Raw genomic sequence first — 13,449 nt, 5'->3', positions numbered from 1 at the left:
AGGTACATGGCTTCATTCTTGAAGTCAGTGAGACCAAGAACCCACCAGAAAGAATAAATTCCGGACACATTATTTATTTTTTTGAGACGGAGTCTCACTATTGTCCCAGTTTGGAGTATGGTGGCACAATCTTGGCTCACCACAACCTCCGCCACCTGGGTTCAAGCAATTCTCCTGCCTCAGCCTCTCAAGTAGCTGGGATTACAGGCATGCGCCACCATGTCTGGTTAATTTTTTTGTATTTTTTAGTAGAGACGGGGTTTCTCTATGTTAGTCAGGCTGGTCTCAAACTCCCGACCTCAGGTGATTCGCCCGCCTCAGCCTCCCAAAGTGCTGGGATTACAGACGTGAGCTACGAACCCAGCCCGTGGTCTTATTTTTTAAGGAAACATTATTTTGAGATAATTATAGTTCTACATGCTGTTGTAACAAGTAGTACAGAGGGACTCTAGAGAGATGCCTTAGGCCCTATGTCCCGGTCCCCCCAGCGGTAACAGCTCAGAAAACACAGTATCATAACCAGGATATTGACATCGATACAGTCAAGAGAGTCACCACAAGAAACCCTCTCACTGCCCTTTATGAGGGACATGCACGTCCCTCCTGCCCTCAGCCCCTCCTTAACTCCTGGCAACCGCTGAAATACACTTCCTTTTTATAAGTTTGTTATTTCAACAATGTTATATAAATGGAATTGTACGGTATGTGGCCTTTTGGGAATAGCTTTTTTCAGTTACTCATTAGAGATTCCTCCAGGTTGTTGCATGGATCAATTGTTAATTCCTTTTTCTTGCCATGTAGTGTTCCACTGGGTGGATGTAGAAGAAGCTGTTGAACCATTCGCCCGTTGGATGACATCCAGGATGTTTCCAGTTTGGACTATTGTGAGTAAAGCTGTTATAAACCTCCAGATACAGGTTTTGTGTAAACACAAGACTTCCTTTGGGATAAATACCCAGGGGTACAATTTCTGGGTGTATAATAATTACATGTTTAATTTTTTTTTTTTTTTTTGAGATGGAGTCTTGCTCTATCATCCAGGCTAGAGTGCAGCGGTGCAATCTCAGCTTACTGCAACGTCTGTCCCTGGGTTTTAAGCAACTCTCCTGCCTCAGCCTCCCCAATAGCTGGGATTACAGGCGCCTGCCACCATGCCTAGCTAATTTTTGTATTTTTAGTAGAGAGAGGGTTTCACCATATTGGCCAGGCTTGTCTCGAACTCTTGAGCTCAGGTGATCCACCCGCCTCGGCCTCCCAAAATGCTGGGATTACAGGCATGAGCCACAGCGCCTGGCCTAATTTTTTTTTTTTTTTTTTTTTTTTTAGAAACTGCCAAACTCTTTACCAGATGGCCGTGTCATTCTACATCCCCACCAGCAATGTATGAGTGAACCAGTTTCTCCATATCCTCACCAGCATTTTGTTTTGTCACTATTCATTAAAAGGCGAATAGAATGGCCTTCAGAGTGTCCATCGCAGAGGGCCTGAGCAGAGCTTAGAATGATGGCACTGGCCTCTGCCCAGGGCCCCCCTGCACAGCATGACAAAGCGCTGATATCTAATTATGGCTTCCATTTTCAGTTCCCTGGCGGCTGATGATACGGAGCATGTTGTATGCTTATTTGCCATCTGCATATCCTCTGCAGTGACATGGCTCTTCATGGTTTTGGCCATTTTCTAATTGGATTTTTGTTTTTACTGTTATTATTTCAGAGTTTTTAAAAATATATTCTAGATATTCGTTTTATGGGATATGGGTGTTGCAGATACTTTCTCCCTGTTTGTAGCTTGTCTTTTCATGCCCTTCTTATGGGCTTTCACAGAGAAAAGACTTTGTGAGGTACAATTTACCAACATTTTAATGGGTAGTGTTTTGGGTGTCAAATCTAAGAACTCTTTGGTTAGTCCTAGATCCTGAAGACTTTTTCCTATATTTTTCTTTTTCTTTTTCTTTTCTTTCTTTTTTTTTTTTTTTTTTTTGAGATGGAGTCTCGCTCTGTCTCCCAGGCTGGAGTGGTGCAGTGGCGTGATCTTGGCTCACTGCAAGCTCCGCCTCCCAGGTTCACGCCATTCTCCTGCCTCAGCCTCCCGAGTAGCTGGGACTACATGCGCCCGCCACCACGCCTGGCTAATTTTGTTTTTGTATTTTTAGTAGAGACGGGGTTTCACCATGTTAGCCTGGATGGTCTTGACCTCCTGACCTCGTGATCCACCTGCCTCGGCCTCCCAAAGTGCTGGGATTACAGGCTTGAGCCACTGTGCCCGGCTGACTTTTTCCTATATTTTTCTTAAAGTTTTATAGTTTTACATTTTGCATTTAAGTCCCTGGTACATTTGAGTTAAATTGTGATTAAGGTTTGTGAAGTTTAGGTTAAGGTTCATTTTGTGTGTATGTGCCTGTGAATGTCCAATTGCTCTTCTCTGAAGAGGCTATCTTTTCTGCGTTGAATTTCTTTTGCGTTTTTGTAACAAATTAGGTGGGCATATTTGTGTGGTTCTTGCCATGGGTTCTGTACCTTGTTCCATTGGTCTGCACTCTGCTAATATCACACACCCTTGTTTACTATAGCTGTATAAGTTACTAAATCGTATAAATTAATTCTTCCTACTTTGTTCTTTGATTGATTTTTCAAACATTGAACCAGCCTTATATCTCTGGAGTACATCAATTGTCCATCATATAATTTTTTCATCTATTATTGATGTATTAGTAATGTTTTATTAATGATTTCTGCATCAGTATTCAAGAAAGATGCTGTTTTACAGTTTTGTTGTACTGTCTTTTTCTGGTTTTGGTATCAGGATAATACTAGCTTCATAAAGTCCATTTGCAAGTGAAATAAGCTAGCCACAGGAAGATAAATACTGCATGCTCTCACTTATATGTGGAATCTAAAATAGTCAGACTCAGAAGAGAGTAGAATGGTGGTTGCCAGGGCTGGAGGGAGGGAGAAATGGGGAAATGGGGGGATGCTGGTCATGAGTGTAAATTTTCGGTTACTGAAGATGAGTAAGTTCCGGAGATGGAATGTACAGCGTGGTGACTATAGTTAACACTATTGTATTTTATACCTGAAGTTTGTTTAGAGGGTAGATCTTAAGTGTTCTCATCTTACACACACACACACAGGTTAACTATGTGAGGCGATAAATATGTTAACTGACTTGACTACGGTGCTCATTGCACAATATATACATATATAAAAAATCAAGTTTTAAAATCGATACTTTTTTTTGAGACGCAGTCTCGCTCTGTCACCCAGGCTGGAGTGCAGTGGCGCGATCTCGGCTCACTGCAAGCTCTGCCTCCTGGGTTCACACTGTGACATGGGGCTGGAGAGTTGATCTAAACTGAGGGAGGACAGTGAAGGTGTCCCTGGCCAGCTGAAGGCAAACTGCTTCAGGTGGGCCTTCTGGACAGGGATGGAGAAAAAGGTGTGTGTCAGATCAATAGTTACATACCATGTACCAGGATATGTGTTAATTTGCTCAAGCAATGAAACCACATCTGGTACGGCAACTGCAATTAGAGTTATCACTTGGTTAAGCTTCTGGGAATCCACCGTCATTCTCCAGGATTCATCTGTCTTCTGCACAGGCCAGGAGAGTTGGACAAGGATGTGGGGCAGGAATCACCACCCCTCCATACTTCAAGTCTTTGATGATGGCACTCATCTATATCATTCCTCCAGGAAGGCAGTATTGGTGTGTTTTTTGTTTTAGTATTTTTCTAGGTAGAGATGGCTGTAACACCTTCCATTTGTCCTTTCCCATCACAATTGCCCTCACTTTACAGCTCAGGGAACCCGTGTGGAAACTCTGCTAGCTGCTGAACACGTCTGTTCCAACTACACATCTGGACCCGGGAAATGACCAGAGAATGGGTTCCGGGACCCGCTGGGCCCATGGTGAGTTGGACCTGAGTTAAAGCTCCTGGTACCAAGATATGGAAAAACCTCTTTGACTGTCTTATTTCACTGGAAAACAGTATGGAGTTTACTCAAAAAAATTAAAAATAGAACTACCACATAATTCAACAATGCCACTTCTGGGTATGTATCCAGGATCTGGAAGAGAGATCTGCATCTCACGTTCATTGCAGCACTATTCACAGTAGCAAAGATACGGAAACAATCTAAGTGTCCATTGACAGGTGAATGGATAAAAAGAAAACGTGACGCACATACACACACAGCGGAATATTATTCAGCGACTTTAAAAAAGGAAGTCCTGCCTATCAACAACATAAACGAACCTAGAGGGCACTATACTCAGTGAAGTGTGACAGAGACAGACAAATACCGTATGGTATCACTTATATATGGAATCTAAAAAGAAGAAACATTTCCAACTCATAGAAGCAGAGAGCAGAGCAATCTGGTGGTTGCCGGGAAGGGAGGTAGGGGAGGAAATGGAAAGATCTTGATCAAAGTGTACAAACTTTCAGTTATAAGATGAAGGAATTCTAAAGATCTAATGTACAGCATGGTGAGCATAGTTAATAATACTATATTTTATACTTGAAGCTTGCTAAGAGAGTAGATCTGAAGTGTTCTCACCGAAAAAGGGAGGGGGTAACTATGGGCAGTATTGGGTAAGTGCTGTGGTTTGGATATTTGCCTCCAAATCTCATAATGTGAAATGCAATCCCCAGTGTTGAAGGTAAGGACTAGTAGGTGTTTGGGTCATGGGCGTGGATCCCTCATTAATGGCTTGGTGCTGTCCTTGAGGTCATGAGTGAGTTCTTACTCTATTAGCTACCAAGAGATCCGCTTGTTTAAAAGGGCCTGGCGTCTCTCTCTTGCCTCCTCTCTTGCCATGTGACATGCCTGCTCCCTTTTTGCCTTCCACCAACAGTAAAGCCTTCCTGAGGCCTCCCGGACTCCCAGCAGTTGCTGGTGCCGTGTTAGTGCAGGCTGCAGAACTGTGGGCCAAATAACCTGTTTTCTGTATAAATTACCCATCCTCAGGTATTCCTTTACAGCAATGCGAAACAGACTAATGCAGCATGCTAATTAACTTTATCGTGGTAATAATTTTATTTTATTATTTATTTACTTAGAGTCTCATTTTGTCACCCACGCTGGAGTGCAGTGGCACCATCTCAGCTAACTGCAACTTCTGCCTCCCGGGTTCAAGCAATTCTCCCACCTCAGCTTCCTGAGTAGTAGCTGGGATTAAAGGCACATGCCGCCACACCTGGCTAATTTTTTGTATTTTTTTGGAGAGATGGGGTTTCGCCGTGTTGCCCAGGCTGATCTCAAACTCCTGGCCTCAAGTAATCCTCCTGCTGTGGCCTCCCAAAGTGCCGGGATTACAGGTGTGAGCCACCAGGGCTGGCCAGGGTAATCATTTTAAAGTGTTAACATATGTGAAATCATCAGTTGTACACCTTAAATAGATACAATTTTCTGTCAATTATGCCTCAATAAATTGAAGAAAATAATTTTTTTCTGGGTATATTTTCTGAAAACTAAAGTGATTTAAGTTACATAAACAGAAAATAGTATCAAACTGAAAATAGACCCAAATTTGAACGGTTTTTATTTTACTAGAAATAATACTCTTTAGTTTTTCATTTTGTTTTTATATAATCATATATTTCTTTCTTTTATTTTCTTTTCTTTTTTTTTTGAGACAGTGTCTCGCTCTGTCACCCAGGCTGGAGTGCAGTGGCGCGATCTCAGCTCACTGCAAGCTCCTCCCACGTTCATGCCATTCTCCTGCCTCAGTCTCCCGAGTAGCTGGGACTACAGGCGCCCACCACCATGCCCGGCTAATGTTTTGTATTTTTAGTAGAGACGGGGTTTCACCATGTTAGCCAGGATGGTCTCAATCTCCTGACCTCATGATCTGCCCGCCTCGGCCTCCCAAAGTGCTGGGATTACAGGCGTGAGCCACCGCGCCCGGCCATAATCATATATTTCCATCAAAATAGAGGGAAATCCGGCCAGGTGCAGTGGCTCATACCTGTAATCCAAGCACTTTGGAAGGGCGAGGCAGGCGGATTAACTTGAGCTCAGGAATTTAAGACCAGCCTGGGAAACATGGTGAAACCCCGTCTCTTCTAAAAAATACAAAAATTTAGCCAGGCGTGGTGGCGGGCACCTGTAATCCCAGTTACTCCGGAGGCAGAGGCGGGAGAATCGCTTGAAACCGGGAGGCGGAGGTTGCAGTGAGCTGAGATCACGCCACTGCACTCCAGCCTGGGTGACAGAGAGTGAGAGCTTGTCTCAAAAAAAAAAAAAAAAAGTTGAGAGAAATCAAATATACTCAACCTTCTCTTGTAGCAGAGTTCATGAGAGGAAAAAAAAGAAAAAAAATTTTTTTTTTGCACAGAGTCTTGCTCTATCACCAAGGCTGGAGTGCAGTGGTGCGATCTCAGCTCACTGCAAGCTCCTCCTCCTGGGTTCACGCCATTCTCCTGCTTCAGCCTCCCGAGTAGCTGGGACTACAGGTGCCCGCCACCACGCCCGGCTAATTTTTTTGTATTTTTAGTAGAGATGGGGTTTCACTGTGTTCGCCAGGATGGTGTCGATGTCCTGACCTCGTGATCTGCCCGCCTCGGCCTCCCAAAGTGCTGGGATTACAGGCGGGAGCCACTGCGCCCGGCCCAGAAAATGAAAAATTTTAAAAATTATCCTAGAAATTGTCAAATAGCTGATTTCAGACCAATTATCTTGCTAAAGAAACGTAGAAAAGTCAGTCAAAACAGAAAACATATATTTTTGAAGGAATTAAGGAGCTGTTAAGGCAGCCAAGACGTGATGGGGCTTCTTTTTTTTTTTTTTTTTTGAGATGGAGTTTCGAGCCCAGACTGTAGTGCAATGGCGTGATCTCAGCTCACCGCAACCTCCCTCCGCCTCCCAGGTTCAAGCGATTCTCCTGCCTCAGCCTTCCGAGTAGCTGGGATTACAGGCATGCACCACCATGCCCGGCTAATTTTGTGTTTTTAGTAGAGACAGGGTTTCACCGTGTTAGCCAGGATGGTCTCGATCTCCTGACCTCGTGATCTGCCTGCCTCGGCCTACCAAAGTGCTGGGATTACAGGCGTGAGCCACCGCGCCTGGTCACGTGATGGGGCTTCCATCACAGACAGGAGGGAAGCCTTGAGAAGCCAGCCTGGCCTTTGGAATGACTTCTCCCCTGTGAATATTTGCCGCTTGGAAAGCAGGAGCTGAGAGGCAGAAAATCTGTGCACAGTAGAGACAAAAGCCGGAGTTCAGGGACCGATGGCACCGCAGGTATGTAGCTGTGAACCTTGTAGGTTTACACCCTAGAAGCAGGGCTGAGCTTGAAATACAATGAAGACCAATTTGGATCCAGCTCAAGGAGTGATTGGATTAAGGTGGGCTACCTCTTGCCTATTTAGATAATTAACTAAATGTAAATGGACTGAGTATTCTTGGAAAGAGAAACTTTCAACTACATGCATATAGTAAGAAAATATATATGTGGCCTCTGCCCCAGTGTCCTGACGCACAACTTCTAAAGCCCTCGGAATCTCCAAAGCAATTTTGTATGCTAATGACATGACTGGTGGCTTGGGGCTCCTGGACGGCCTCAGGACGGGGGCTGATTGCCAAGGGAACCAACCTGGTGATTAGAGATTTGGAACTTTCTGGCCCATTCCCCAATCTCCAGGGAGCAGAGTTAATTACCAACAACCAATGATTTAATCAATCCTGCCAATATAATGAAGCCGTCATAGAAATCCTAAATGATAGGGCGTGGAGAGCTTCTGCTGGCTCCCCTCCGTCACCGACTTGCAGACTCCCAAGGAGGGAGAAGTATGCATCCCCGACCCATTGGCGTTGAGTTTGGCCACGAGACTTGGTTTGCCCAATGACTAGTAAGCAGATGTTATAGTCACTACTTCTGAAGAGAAGCTTTAAGAGCCAACGCCGTTGCTGCTTTCTCTCTGCCAGAGAATGACAGTTTGCTCATTCAGCGCAGGTACTGGAATACCTCATACTGGGGTAAAGAAGACATGTGTGTTACACAGGAACGGAGCTGCAGCTCACAAGTAGCAGGTAAGAGAAATAAAACCTGTCTAACGTAAGCTGCTTAGACCTGGGACCGTTTGTGATTGCCGCAAAGCTGACTGATAGAGCTTGCATGCAGTAATATGCAAACATAAGGCATTGCCTTTGGATCCAGACAGCAGGTGGCTAAGAAACCTATTGGATGATATCAAGTTGACAGCCCATGTCGTGTAGTGGGAAACCTTTTTGTAAAACTGTATCCTGCAATATTATAGAAGGCATGGACCTAAAAAGTTAGCTTTAAGTAAAGAGGCTGAGAAATACATGATTACTGGTGTGGTTTATTTGTTTGTTTATTTATTTATTTATTTATTTATTTTTGAGACAGAGTCTGGCTTCGTTGCCCAGGCTGGAGTGCAGTGGCACCATCTAGGGTCACTGTACCCTCCGCCTCCCTGGTTCAAGTTCAAGTCATTCTCCTGCCTCAGCCTCCCATGTAGCTGGGACTACATGTGTGCATCACCATGCCTGGCTAATTTTTTGTATTTTTAGTGGAGATGGGGTTTCACCATGTTGGCCAGGCTGGTCTTGAACTCCTGACCTCAGGTGATCTGCCCGCCTCGGCCTCCCAAAGTGCTAGGATTATAGGCATGAGCCACCAAGCCTGGCCTTGTGTGGTTTATTTATTAGTTGGTTCTGCATTTGACAAGTAACTCTGAAGGAAAGATGAATCCAAAAAAATTTAGCAAGCAGGGATTAAAAAGAAATGAGAAGACCCAAATAATCTAGGACTTGCAAGTGTGAAAGATTCAAATGTTTCTCGTTGTATAATATGTTTCTCAACTATGTAAGATAAAGCTGAAAATCTTTGCGCAAAAAACGCTAAACCACAATCATTAAGATGGACAAAATGATTCACTGGAAAGAAGCTAGGTCTGTAATCCCTCAGAAGTTTCCTAACCTCAAAGTATTAATACTAGCTGACATGGAAAATGAGCAGTGAATCTTAGCTTTGAGATTTGGGGGGTCTGATGAGCATAACCTAATAAAGACAACAGAATGGATGAAATCTTTCAACCATTTACTATTCCAAGCGACGATCTTGACGACTTCTTTCTCTTCAGTCCCTCCACACTTCTTTACTGGATCTGGACTCACTTGGTAACAGTGTTTTCTACTTCAGTGAAAAAGGGAAGAAATGAAAAGAGAACAAAACAGAATTTCTACAGCTCCTATTACCACATGGACACAAGTACCCACATCCTCATCCTTCCTGTTACCACAGATCTGTGCTCTTCTGTACAGTAACCACTAGCTACAAATGTAAATTAATTACATTTTATAAAATTTAAAATTCATGTATTAAGTTGCACTGGCCACATTTCAACTGCTTAATCGCCACAGCTGGCTAGTGGTTGCCATATCAGGCAGCACATATACAAAATATTTTTATCGTCACAGAAAATGTGATGGAACGGAGCTGCCATTCACTCTCATATAAGGCCACAGGTGCGATAGTTCCCATCCCTCTATCCCACTCAGATACTCTGACCTAGTGAATTTCACCTCTCTCTTCTACCTTGTCCAACTTTTTCCTCTCTATTGATTCTTTCCAATTATAAATGTGTTCTAATATTTTCAACTTAAAAATTTTCCCCAGACTTCACTTTACCCTCCAGCTAACACTTCATTTACTCTATTTTGAAAAAAAGAGAAGTCTTTAAAGAATTTTCTAGCTGGGCGCGGTGGCTCACGCCTGTAATCCCAGCACTTTGGGAGGCCGAGGCGGGCGGATCACGAGGTCAGGAGATCGAGACCATCCTGGCTAACACGGTGAAACCCCGTCTCTACTAAAAATACAAAAAATTAGCCGGGCGTGGTAGTGGGCGCCTGTAGTCCCAGCTACTCGGGAGGCTGAGGCAGGAGAATGGCGTGAACCCGGGAGGTGGAGCTTGCAGTGAGCCGAGATCGCGCCACTGCACTCCAGCCTGGGCGACAAAGCAAGACTCCGTCTCAAAAAAAAAAAAAAAAAAAAAAAGAATTTTCTAGATTTTCTTTCTTATATTTATGTGCTCTTACCTTCCCTTAGACGAAATCCAATCTGGTGTTACTCCCCCACTCCCTTACCCTTAACTGAATCACAATCTATTATTCACAATGTCAAGGGTAAATTTAAAAACAATTATTGAAATATAAAACGGAAAAACATGACCTATTCTAAAGAAAAAAAGATCAAAAATTTTTAAATTATCCAGATGATGGAGTAGCAGATAAGAATTTTTAAGTAGGTATGATAACTAGGATTAAGAAAGTAAATAAAAACATGCTTGGAAACAAATGAAAAACTAGAATATCTCAACAGAGAGAAAGAAACCAGTGTGAAAATGAAACAATGTTTGACATTAAAAATATACTATCTGGCCAGGTGTGGTGGCTCACGCCTGTAATCCCAGCACTTTGAGAGGCCGAGGTTGGTGGATCACCTGAGGTAAGGAGTTCGAGACCAGCCTGGCTAACGTGGTGAAACCCCTCTCTACTAAAAATACAAACATTAGCTGGGCGTGGTGGTGCTTGCCTGTAATCCCAGCTACTCGGGAGGCTGAGGCAGGAGAATTGCTTGAACCCAAGAGACGGAGGTTGCAGTGAGCCGAGATTGATTGTGCCACTGCACTCCAGCCTGGGCGACAGAGTGAGACTCCATCTCAAAAAAAAAAAAAAAAAAAAAAATGCACTATCTGAAAGAAAACTTCACTGGATGGGCTTCACTACAGATTGGAGATGACAGAAGAAAGTGTCAGTAAATTTGAAGACAGATCCAAGGAAATGCTTGTCTGAAGGATAGTGGGAAAGAAAGAAAGGGCTCTGTGGAAAACATAGAGTTTAATGTGTAACTGGTGGGTTAGGAAGAGAGAAGAAAAAAAATTTTAAGAAATAATGCACTCTTTTTTTTTTTTTTTTTTTTTTTTTTGAGAGGGAATCTAACCCTGTCACCCAGGCTGGAGTGCAGTGGCGTGATCTTGGCTCACTGCAACGTGTGCTTCCCCAGTTTAAGCAATTCTCGGCTTCAGCCACCCAAGTAGTTGGAATTACATGTGCCCACCACCATGCCGAGCTAATTTTTGTATTTTTAGTAGAGACAGGGTTTCACCATCTAGGCCAGGCTGGTCTTGAACTCCCGACCTCATGATCCACCCATCTCAGCCTCCCAATGTGCTGGGATTACAGGTGTGAGCCACCGCACCCAGCTGCACTTGTCTTTTCAGAGGCTGAATACTATTCCATTTTAGGTATACACTGCATTTTCTTTATCTGTGGATTTAGGATACTTAGGTTGTTCCGTATCTTGGCTGTCGTGAGTAATGCTGCAATAAACATGAGAGTGCAGATATGGCTTCAAGATTCTGATTTCGATTCTTTTGCATATACCCAGAAGTAGGATTGTTGGATCATATGGTAGTTCTATTTTTAATTTTCTTAGTAAACTCATACTGTTTTCCGGTGAAATAAGACAGTCAAAGAGGACAAATACTGCGTGATTCCACTTGTATGATATATCTAAAATAGTTAAACTCAGCCAGGTGTGGTGTCTTATGCCTGTAATCCCAGCACTTTGGGAGGCTGAGGCAGGCAGATCACGAGGTCAGGAGTTTGGGACCAGCCTGGCCAACACGGTGAAACCTCGTCTCTACTAAAAATACAAAAATTAGGCTGGGTGCAGTGGCCCGTGCCTGTAATTGCAGCACTCTGGGAGGCCGAGGCAAGTGGATCATTTGAGGTCAGGAGTTCAAGACCAACCTGACCAACATGGTAAAATCCCGTCTCTACTAAAAATACGAAAATTAGCTGGGCGTAATGGCAGGTGCGTGTAGTCCCAGCTACTCAGGAGGCTGAGGCTGGAGAATCGCTTGAACCCAGGAGATGGAGGTTGCAGTGGGCCGAGATCACGCCACTGCACTCCAGCCTGGGTGACAGAGCAAGACTCCGTCTTGGGGAAAAAAAAAAGCTAAACTCATAGAAACAGAGGGTAGAATGGTGGTTGTCAGGGGCTGGGGGGCGGCGTAAGTGGAGGTGTACTGCTCAGCAGGTGCACAGTTTCAGTTATCCAGATGAGTATGCTCTAGACAGCTGCTGCACATCACTGTGCCTAGGTTAACAATACTGTGTTGTGGGCTTAAACATTTGTCAGGAAGATAGATTTCATGTTAAATGTTCTTACTACTTTTTTTTTTTTTTTGAGGGGACAGAGTTTTGCTCTTGTTGCCCAGGCTGGAGTGCAAATGGTGCGATCTCGGCTCACCGAAACCTCCGCCTCCCGCCTCCCGGGTTCAAGCGATTCTCCTGCCTCAGCCTCCCGAGTAGATGGGATTACAGGCGTCTGCCACCATGCCAGCTAAATTTTGTATTTTTAGTAGAAACAGTGTTTTGCCAGGTTGGCCAGGCTGGTCTCGAAATCCTGACCTCAGGTGATCCACCCGCCTCGGCCTCCCAAAGTGCTGGGATTACAGGCATGAGCCATGGCACCCGGCCTTTTTATGTTTTATTTTTTTTGAGATGGAGTCTTGCTCTGTCCCAGGCTCAAGTGATCCTCCCGCCTCAGCCCTTCGGAGTAGCTGGGACCAGAAGTGCATGCCACCGGGCCTGGCTAATTTTTTTTTTCTTCTTCTTCTTTTTTTTTTTTTTTTTTTTTTTTTTTTTGGTATTTTTGGTAGAGATGGAGTTTCGCCATATTGCACAGGCTGGTCTCGAACTTCTGAGCTCAGGCGATCCACCCGCCTCAGCCTCCCAAAGTGCTGGGATTACAGGCATAAGCCCCGTGCCTGGCCTTCTTACTACAATTTTTTAGAAACGAAATGAAACAATGTCCCTAGATTTTTCAATGAATGAAAGCCATAAATTTAGAGAATGACATTACAGGATTAAAGGAAACCTCACTTAGGCACATAATAGTCAACCTACTACAAACCAAAGATAAAGACAAAATGTTGAAATCAGCCAGAGGGAAATGGCACATGTCATACAAGGAAACAATAAATGAAAATTACCACTGACAGTTCTTTATCAGAGGGCAGAAGAGTTGGGTAGACCTCTTTAAAAGAGCAAAACTGTCAATCAGCATTCTATATCTAGTACAATTATTCTTCCAAACCGAAGAGAAAATAAAAATACTTTCAGGTAAAAGAAAACAAAGATGATTTCTTGCCAGTAGAGCTGCATTGTAATAAATGCTAAAGGAGGCCGGGCATGGCGGCTCACGCCTGTAATCCCAGCACTTTGGGAGGCCGAGACGGGTGGATCACGAGGTCAGGAGATCGAGACCATCCTGGCTAACAAGTGAAACCCCGTCTCTACTAAAAATACAAAACATTAGCTGGGCGTGGTGGTGGGTGCCTGTAGTCCCAGCTACTCGGGAGGCTGAGGCAGGAGAATGGCGTGAACCCGGGAGGCAGAGCTTGCAGTGAGCCGA

The sequence above is a fragment of the Gorilla gorilla genome, chromosome 4 (assembly GCF_029281585.2).
Source record: "Gorilla gorilla gorilla isolate KB3781 chromosome 4, NHGRI_mGorGor1-v2.1_pri, whole genome shotgun sequence".
Taxonomy (NCBI): domain Eukaryota; kingdom Metazoa; phylum Chordata; class Mammalia; order Primates; family Hominidae; genus Gorilla; species Gorilla gorilla.
Note: the sequence above shows the minus strand (reverse complement) of the source record.